Consider the following 10,199-nt stretch of genomic DNA (forward strand, 5'->3'; position numbering starts at 1 on the left):
GGACCCGCTGGGAAAATAAGCCTGGGTGGGACCAGGGGATCCACCAAAGCTCAGCTGGAAGCGACCCTCACTCCTCTTCCTCCTCTCCCTCCTCAGGAAGGACCTGCTGAGCCCGAACCAGTTCCGCAGCAGCCACTCCAACAACCTCTCTCCACCTTTACCCAAAAGCTCATTCCTCTTTTCAATTCAGCATTTTTTTTCTTTTTCTTTTTTTTTTTTTTATTGAGAACGTGCAAGCGTGTTTGAAACCCAGATTTCCATCCAAAAGAGTAGGAGGCCGAAGTCAGACTTCCCAGACCACAAAGACGCACAGCTCAATCTCTTTCCAGCCAGAGTTTCCATTGTATTCCTCCCAGATGAACTTTAAAAATATATGTGTGTGAATGTGTGTGAGTGCGCGTGCAAATGCATGTATTTTTTCTTCCTTTTTTTTTTTTTTTTAATGAATAGAAAAAAGGCGAGCAAGCAAGCGAGGCTTTTAGGAGGTTAATAAACCGACCTGTTGCCAAGTTGGATATGTGCATGGAAGGGGGGAGTTGAGGGTTCTAATCCCAGCTTTTGATAAATAGAAGACATTCTAGTCATAATAAAACGTGTTTTACACTTGAGGGGGGGAACAAGGGGGAGAAAAAAGGAAAGTTTTGGCCAGGCACTGCAAGCTCCTGAGCCCAAACAATGAGGTTAAGAAACATAACTGTAACGCATTAGTAAATTGACAATGAAATTGCAGTTACTTCACTGGCTCTTTATTAAATAAACACAGCCTGAAATGGACCTGTCTGCCCCGGAGGTATTTGTATAGGGTTCGTATTACTAACTCAACACTGCTGCTAACGCACTCTCAGGCACTGCACACCCTGGAGTGCAAACACATTCCAGAGCAGACCCTGCAAGGTGGGGCCGACCTTGCTTTTCCCCTTGTCACTTTTTCCCTTTCGTTTAGACCCAGGGTTTTATAGCCACTGGCTGCTACCATGACATTTTATCCCCAGTCGCAGCCCCTTTCAGGACCAATTGAGAGAACCACGTGCGTGAATACACGTGCTAAGAGCACGCTCGTGGGCTGGGGCTCTCCCACACCCTGTGCCCCCCTTCCTGCCCCACTCTCACCCCTGGGATATGGTCCTGCACCCCCAGGGCTCCTTCACACCCTTCCCGCAGCTCACGGCCACTGCTTGTCCCCAGCTCCCTCAGTTCTCCTGCTCCTGATTCCCAATCGGCCCTTCCCACCTATCCACAACCCCAGCAAAAAAATCACACACCCTGTGACAGCGTGCAGAGCTCAAAGCAAGTCAGTTACCCTTTACCATTTACCCCCAACCAGCAGCATCACCATGGCCCACTCAGGGGCTGTTCTCCCTCTCCGTTGTGGCACCAACACAACGGGCTTTCAGCATTTCTCCATTCCTGTCCTCACGTGCATCCATCTCATCCACCGTCCTGATGCCTGCCCCATGGCCTTACCTGCAGCCATGCAACATTAGGGTGCAAGCAGCTGCTGTAACCTACAGGACACTATTGCATTTGGAGAAGCAGCTGCAGTTCACAGGCGAAGCGGAAAGCCCTTTTACAAAGCCTTCACCACTGACAGACACGAGCCCAGCCAAATCCCAATCCCCCTCGCACTGGCAAACTCAGGTAATCCATCCCCGTGCGCAAGCACACGTCGGAGACAACGGGAACTTCTGCATGTTCAGCACCTTGCAGGGCCTTGAACAGCTGCCAATGTCCTCTGGAGATGCGCCAAACCAGTTCATGAGATGTGAATGATAGAGATTCTCAGCAGCCCATGGGGTCTGTAGCAGGCTGTGCTACTGTTGGCTTGTGTGGACACGACACGCTTCTCCCTTGTTCTGAGACGCACCTCCTGTGGAGTCGGGTTTTCTCAGCGAGGATTTCTGTTCCTGTCTGCAACTAAAGCAAAAGCTCTCTGCTCTTCTTTCATATGTGACCAGAACAAAAAGAGGCCTTGGGTTAAGCGTTTTCTTGCTCCCACTATCATCAAAGGCCTTAAGGGAAAAGATTAGACTCTCACAGAGGTAAAAATAGAGAGATAGGGCCTAACGAAGGATGCAGAACAGAGACTTTACCTGTCACTAATTCCATCCAACCAGTCTTCACCTAGACTTGAAATTTCCCCAGCCACTCAAGGCTTGCATTTGCAAACCTTCATGCAGAAGCAAAGTCTGATGTGATGAGAAAGTGCATCGAAACTCAACTTTTCTGGACTAATTATAAACACCTTCTGCACAAATCTGAGCCGTGGAATAAGAACAAGGCCAAGCAGCACATGCTGAGCTGGCCTGGATGTTCCTGCAGTGAGTACTGTCAAACAGAGACAAAGCAGGAAGCAGAGATGCAGCCACTGATGGGAATTTTAGTAATATGGAGGAGATGGACATTTTGGGGATATGTCATACTGGCACAGAAGACAGCAGATGAAAAGGCCACCGTAAAAGCATGGTATAGTAACAGGTGAGGTGGCTTTCCTAAATCTAAGTGCTAAAGACAAGGTAAGGAGGTTTTGCACTTACAGATGGGCATTGGGAACATTCGATAGTGACGATTTAAGCTCCTCCTCTTCTTCCCTTCCCCTCATGTGCCAAACTGCATTAAAATCCATCAGGACCAAGCTCACACTGAGTATTTTCTTAGTCATCCTGTTTTTCCATATGAGTAAATGGCGTTGCTGGCACATCCAGCCCTTGGAAGAGCTTACCAGGGCGGGGAGAGGCAGCGAATTCCCCAGTTGTTTGTGATCCCTGCAGCACGACTGGATGCCTCTCCCGCAGAGACAACGTCCCAGCTCCACCGGGGACTGCTCAGAGTGCGCGGGAGCGGAGGTGGAAATCCCTGGCCAGCGGCGTGCAGGAGGTCAGCCCAGCGCTCCGAGGGATTCCGTCTGGCCCTACAGCTGAATGTGAAATCACGGAGACGTCTCCTGCTTTGCCAAAAGCAGTTTTAATCTTGCAAGGGAGTGAAAGGGAGAGCTTTCCACTGAGTTCTTTCATTCATATGGACTAGTGGGTTTTTAGCCTTTTTTTTTTTTTTCCAACCTGTAGAAGCCTCCAAGTTTCCCTCTGGAAATCCCATCCTGAGATGGTTTTCTCTTTGAGTTACCTTTTGCAGACTCCTCGGGTGAAGGCCTCCAGGGGCAGGTTTGAAAAGCTCTGCAAATTTAAGTGTGGATGCAAATAGGAAGATGATGCCTTGCTCAGACATTTGGGCTGCATTTGATAGGATTCTCCTGGACCTGAGTCAGCCTGGGCTGTTGTTGGAGGGGAGTCTCTCAGGGAAGATGGCTCTGCCCTATGGTGCTATTTGTTTCCAGAGATACTATTGAAATAAAAATTAAGATAAAGCAGTGTTGTATGTATATCCAAAGACCGTCTAAAGCACACAAAGGGTCCTGAAAGATGCAGCCTCCTACTCCTGTTACCATAGGAATTACCAGAGTCAGGGCGCTGGGGCCAACAATCCCAGTATTTCTCTCCGAAGGGAGGGCATTTGGAGCAACTCTAGCAAGTGGCAGTGGCACAGCAGCATCAGGCTCAGCCTTCTCGTTAGGTTACCTTAACTAAAGCAACATCTGTCACTCGTGAGCCTCCAGAAAGACAGCCTGGGCCAACATTTCATCTTCTACATGCAGCAGCATGGAGCACCAGGTTTATTGTTCATTGCGCAGCTCGCAATGCAGGCAACATGCAGAGCAGATCCACAGGACACGGGGGCTCAGGACCTTTTTAAACGGGTTCCAACCTCTTCCTAGCTGGGAAAAGTGAAGAGCTCAGCTGTAAGAAACTTGTATCCTTTGTGGACTTACTCTTTTGTGGGTAGGTTACAAGGCAGAGAAATTGTAAGGCACATTTTGCAGTGAGTAATACTAGCCACTGCTTGGAGTTTCCCTCTTTCCCCATCCATCCAGGTGGTTTTACACGTCCTGTATTCCTCTCTGTGGTTTCTCCCTGCTTTCAGAAAGGCCCCACCTTCCCCTTACCCATTTTCTAGGCATTCACTTGACATCTGGTAGAGAGGGATATAAGCCATTCTGCAATGAAATCTTACCCTGCCTCTTTTTCCAGCCTGCCTGACACAGAACAAGTCAGCTGTGGGCCTCACCAACAATTTTAAACAAAAACCCACAATCCAGCAGGTCAGGCCATTTTAGCATATGTACCTTTTATTTGTAGCAGACTGTTAATAATTAAGTGATGCCTTTCATACAGACATTTACAATAATTTAACCTTGCCCTTGCTGTGTAATTTATTCTTTGCAGAAGCCAATAAAAATAAAGGCCCCATATTTCGTCTCTCTCTCTCATTCTCCGTACATATATATAAATATATATATATACACATATATCCAGAATAGTGTAATAGGTTTCACATATTGTTCCATAGGTATCATTAAGGTAACAGAGCCAAGTGTCTCAGTTCATATGACTCTCTTTATAGGTGCCTTATAATCCACATAAAATTGAGTTTATGTTTCCTTTCCATCCACTGATTCTAAAACAAGATGAGGAAGGGTTGTCTCTCTCTAGTTTTTCCTCCATAAGTCCGGTCCTCACTGCACCAAATTCAAAATTTGCCATCTGTGGCAAACACCTGCCTTTAAAGGACCCAACCAAACTGTAGATCATCTACAACCCTTCTGTTGTAGTGTCTTACCTCTGACCGTGGCAAGTCCTAAAGCCTCCAGGAGAAAGGTTTGAGTAATGCCCACAGAAGACAAGCAGCAAATCGCCTGCCTGGAGAGGAAAATCCTTCCTGAGTTTGTGAGTGAGTCATTACTCCTGTTTCCAAAGCCACAGAAGAGAGGACCCAGCAGGTAAGTGGAATAGGAGCACGGGAAGGGACCAAAACCAGAGATTTATTTCCTCTCCAAAAAAAAAGCGAGAAAAAAAGTGGAGGACAGGGAAGAAAAGGAGCCAAAGCTAGTACTATTGGCTTCACTTCCCCAGAAAGTCCTAAAGAGGCTACGCAGAGAAACAAAAGAAAAATATTTTCCCCTGAAGAAACATTAGCAAAAACACATTTATTAGAGCACAAAAAATTCCATAACACTTAAGAGACCTGATGCTCTGGAAAGCGCAGGGCTGACCGCTGGGTGAGAGCCAGCGAGGCTGCGGGGCCGCGGCCAGCACAGCCCTGCTGCTCCAGCGGGGAAGGCTGCAGAGCCTGGGCTGCCCAGCTGCCCATTCCCCCTAAAGCAGGGCAAGAAGCCCAGCCTGGACGATTTGAGCACCGTGGAAAGGGGCCCAGACCTCAGCCAGACTGCTCCTGTGCTCCCAGATAAGGGTCAGCTTTGCTGTCCTTTTCCTGAGGTCTAAGCTGCTCTCAAAAAGCTGCATTAGGTAGTCCATCTTCCTAAATGCAACTGTGACACACTTAACGAAGACATTCAGGCCGCAAAGGAGGAGCTGAGACACATTACAAGCCCCGTGGATCTCCTGCTCCATGTGGTCTAGAACCTATAGGTCCTACAGGAGACGTGCTTCCCCCGTGCTGCATACCCAGGGCGATGCTGCAGGAAAGTTTCCATTCAATCACAACCACAGCTTTTTTTTTCCAGCGTCCTTTAGAGCAGCAGCTCCGCAGGGACACAAGAGCACGTTCATATTGTTATTGTTGTTATTATTCACCAGCGTGGCAGGGGGAGAAAGGGGCAGGGACGACGCGGCTACTGGTCCCTGGTGCATGTTCTCCTCGCGGCGCGCGGCTGTTTGGTCCATATGAGGTGATGGAAAACTTTTCCCCAGCATCAGGTGTTGCTGCTGAGTGTGAGCTGCTCCAGTTACACTCTCGGCAAGTGTTATAAACACACAGGCACAATCTAAATATTTATGGCACATGAAATCTCCCGTCTGCTGTTCCTCAGCAGAAAGAGAAGAGAGGCGGGAGGGTGGGAGGGTGAATTAAGAGGTGATTATTGTGCAGGGCCTGTAAAATCAAAATATGGAATCAAGATGTATTCGGTCCCCAGGAACGGTCACCACGGTGAGGAGCCAGGTGCCAGCTCCCTGATGTTGATGTGAGAGGTTTGCACAGACCGGGGTCAGGCAGCCCGGTCCGTGGCTGGGGGGAAGCACTCAGCCTACACCGGTTGTAACGCCGCTGTTTTACACCAGATGGAAATATGGCCCTGGTTTCGTGGTCTCCCTTTTCCTCTCAGGCACCTCCTGAGAGACGGATTGCTTTAGCTCGTAAAACCTTTCTGGGGCTGTGAAGGAGGAGTAGAGCAGGCTGGGAAATGATTTCTCTGCCTTCAACAAAAATTGTGATAGAACTTTTGTTTTCTTATTCTATGCTCAAATCTCCAGGGGGTTTGTTAAATGCTTAAAAATAATAATAAAAAATAATAAAAAGACCCCCAGACAGGGCATGTTCAATGTGTTTCCGGAACAAATAGCCATTGATACAACCTGTAACGCACTGAGTACCTGAGGGTGATAGGACCATCTTGCCAGAAAGGAGAAGAGGAGACGCTTTAGGAGAAATGCTCCACTTAACGAAGTCTGGGAAGTTACTATCAACAGAAATCCTGTCTGCAATTGCCTCTGGTGATAGCAAATGACATTTCAGAGCAGCAGATATCACCACCATGGCAAGAATAAAGGATAAGAATAAAGGAGCACACGTAAAATTGGTTATCTGGGCATCCCACCAAAAATCTCTTCCAGGTCATCACAGAGACCTGATGAAGAGAACACGTCACAAATACATTTTCGGGACCATAACAAACTACAGTTCCCAAGGACGTGTCTGCCCACAGGTGAAGGACCTGGAGGGCAAGAGCATCATCCTCTCTGATAATGTAAATTCACCCAGGTACACTCACCCATGACTGGCTTGTGCACACAGCACCCGAGCTCTCAAGGTGCTGCCTAGACTCCTCGTTCAGATTTTGCTCAATTACTAGAAGAAAAAGACAATGCAGAGGGCATCTCCCTCACTGAGGAGTGCTTTTTCTTTACACCGGTGTTAAGACATCAACAGTGTCAGATACAGCATGGGAGGCTCTGACTAAAGGCTTGGGGATGTCCAGCTGGAAATAAAGCAAGACATTCCTCCATGCGCTTGAGCTGCCACTTGCTGTGTTCCAATAGACCCACCAATTTCTACCAGGAAGGGTGACACCACAAAGAGTAATAGTTTTCTAGCTTCTGATGACTTGGGTTTCTGGCTGCCAGAAATCTAGAGAGAACCAGCACATGGGAATCTGCATACTGCTCTGTTTTCAAGGGAGCGCATTCAGTTATGGTGGGGCCCCCAAAGTTATTTTTAGATCAGCACAAATAACTGAGCAGAAGGCTTTGACGTTTTTCCTGAACGAGTCCCAGGACCAAATTAAAAAATCAAGGCGTTTTCAGCTCTGAGCAGGAATTTATACAACCTTTCACCTTGATCTGTGCTGGCACTGGTGAGTCCTGAGCACAGGCTGGAGACAGCTATGGGAGGATCAGCAGGAAGAAATGCACAGGCTGCAGCTGAGATGAGCTGTACCAACTGGGACCTCATTTTTCCGTCCAAAATATGGGCTCTGCAAAGTTGCTGAGCAGCAACTCTTCACTTCAAGGAAGTCCTTCAGTGCCTCCTCACAGGGCTGACAGCTCGCTCCTGCCAAATTTGAGTAAACAAGCCAATTTCCACGTCCCCCGGAACTGCGAGCACGTCAATAATCACTCAGGAGAAAGCTGAAGTGGAGCCGGGCGCTCGTAGTAACAAAGCCAGGGCACGTTCTAGTTGGCACACCCCGATGGATGTTTACGCTCACACCCACGGAGGCGCCAACCCCAATCTCCTTCCATTGCAATGACAGGCCTGGCTTTGCAGGGCTTCCAAAGGCAGAGCACCTCCTGCCCTGCAGAGGAATTTTACTCCCAGGAGGCTGAGAACGTTTTCCATAGGAATCTTCCTTTGAGAAAAGCACTATTTTTTCACATTTCAAAAAGGCAGAGTGAGACATCATCTACTGCTTACGTTTCCACATCTCTGCCAAAAACTGAAACAAAGGTACTGACTGCAGTGGGATTCTCATGGAGTCACCTTTATTGTCAGTAAGACAATGGGTAGGTTTTGAGCAGAATTCCTCATATTATACATTTCCAGGCTTTCCCATAAGAGTGTCTCCTGTGGCTCTCTAGAATCAACTGGGGGAAACAAAGTGCTTTCCTCTAGAGATGGCTCAGCTGACTGCACAGCCAAAGGTAAAGCTACTGTGGACATTAAGAAGCCTCCATGCTACCCAGTGACTGAGCTCAGATCTCAAAAAAGCCAAAAATCTCCGGCTCAAACTAATAGACATATCTGCCAACAACTTCTTTTAATTTTTTGGAACTACTCTATAGATCATTTCATTGCCAAGAAAAAGAAGAGATATTTACGATGGTGACTGAAAAGCCTTGAAATTCCAAGTCAGATCCTCAGTGGTGTAAACTGGAGCTGCTCCAGTGAGTCCAGGGGACACTGCCAATTTACACAGGTTGAACTGGCTCTCTAGTGATACCTGCCTGGCTCTCCAGCTACCATGGACAATTAGAGATAGCTCATTGAGGTATTACATCAATACCTGCCTCTCTTTCCTCTTGACTCATCCCAGTGGAAAAAAAAAAATACAAGGACACAAATGCAAAAGTAGAAATCAGACATTTGCTCCCACCTTGAATTTAGAGATAATGTAAAGATGGGAACGGAAAGCTGGATAGACAGATGATGCCTGCTGATACAGCCTGAGGTAGTTTTCTTGACAGCACTGGGTCTGTCCTGTAAACCAAGGAAAAAAAAACAAAAAACATCTTTCGTTTGTAATAGGGTTGCAAGAATTAAAAACATGTAGGAAAGGGAGGTGTTTCAATACCAAAGCAACAGGAGCATGGGGGAGTTCTAGAGATATAGAAAACATGTGCTTAACATTCAGCAGGTGCTTAGGTTTATATAAAGTGCAGCTCAATGAATTTCCTTATTTTCCTGTCCTGGGGTTCCTCATGAACAAAGTCTCCCCAGATGGGTCTTATTCAGAATCGGGGCCTTATTTAACATCAGGGAGGTTCTTTTGATCTGTCAGTCTCCTGGTTTTCATTATGACTGAGACATCTTTTCTGGAAGGTTGAGGAAATGTGTATTAAATAATGGTCTTTATTCTTAGTTAGTTTCTGGAATAGAAAAAAAAAATATATAGTCAACAGAAAATACAGATGAATTATGACAGCCTGCAACCGAGGACCTTCCTGAAGGTATGCACCCAACAAATACCAGACACTATTGGCAAACACACATATGAATAACTACTCCTGGCAATAATCTCCATTGTCTTCAACCAGTCCCACTGGCAAAGTGACTCCCACGACTGAGAGCACTGCAGGACTGGGCCCTGTGTACTCCACATTTAAAAAAAATTGGAAATTTTAAAAAATTTAAACGCATCTGAACCCTTAAAAATGTAAACCAGTTGTAATCTCCTGGCATCCTGCGAGTTTAAGAGGAGTTTTGTCCACACAAGGAACGATCCCTTTGTTAGATCAGAACATGCTGAATTTAATCTCAGAATGATTTTTTATGGCCAAGACATAACCCACCCTTGAAAAGAAAGAGAGTTTATAATGGAAAGGCTGACACAATCTGAATTATAGAGCTATAAATGACAGCACTCTAATCATTTGATTAAAGTGACCAGTCACTTCTAACAAAGGGGTGCTTGATCCGAAGCTGTTGTAGCAGGTGGAAGGATCCTCCATTGTCATCAAAGGTCTTTGGATCAGGCCCAGCTTGTTCATGTATTTCACTGATTTTACATTCATTTCAATCCCTATTCAGCTAGATATTTAAACACGTGCTAAATATTTATTGTTTGTGCAACCTGGAACTAATCTCAGATTTCAAATTAGGCCTGAGTGTAAGTAACTACTTTGCCAACTGGTACTCAGATGGGCTGGTTTAAAGAGGCTCTTTCTTGAATTTGATACCATATTTTAGTAACCTTTTTGGTGTTACCCTGATTGCTTTAATGCAGTTGTCATCTTTTGTTAAAGCACATCCTGACAATGCAGTGCAGCGATTTTAACTGTGTGGATTTAAAAAAAAAAAAAAAAAAGAGAGAACAAAAACTCTGCAGTTATTTGGGGTTTCGTTTTCATTTTTTTTTCATGTTTAGGGAAGAAGAAAAGACACAAAAAAATAGAGAGAAAATTGAAGGTTGA

General features: G+C 46.2%; 1 long non-coding RNA gene across 1 annotated transcript; it reads right to left on the reverse strand.

The window, feature by feature from the left end:
- Positions 1-530: 530 nt before the first annotated feature.
- LOC121059144 lies at positions 531-8,875 on the reverse strand. The gene is made up of 3 exons (XR_005814444.1): positions 8,663-8,875; positions 4,672-4,751; positions 531-3,769 (listed from the first exon to the last, which is right to left on the reverse strand). It is a non-coding gene; the product is annotated as an uncharacterized LOC121059144 (long non-coding RNA).
- Between the last annotated feature and the right edge of the window lie 1,324 nt (positions 8,876-10,199).

This window comes from Cygnus olor, chromosome 24 (genome assembly GCF_009769625.2).
Source record: "Cygnus olor isolate bCygOlo1 chromosome 24, bCygOlo1.pri.v2, whole genome shotgun sequence".
NCBI lineage: Eukaryota > Metazoa > Chordata > Aves > Anseriformes > Anatidae > Cygnus > Cygnus olor.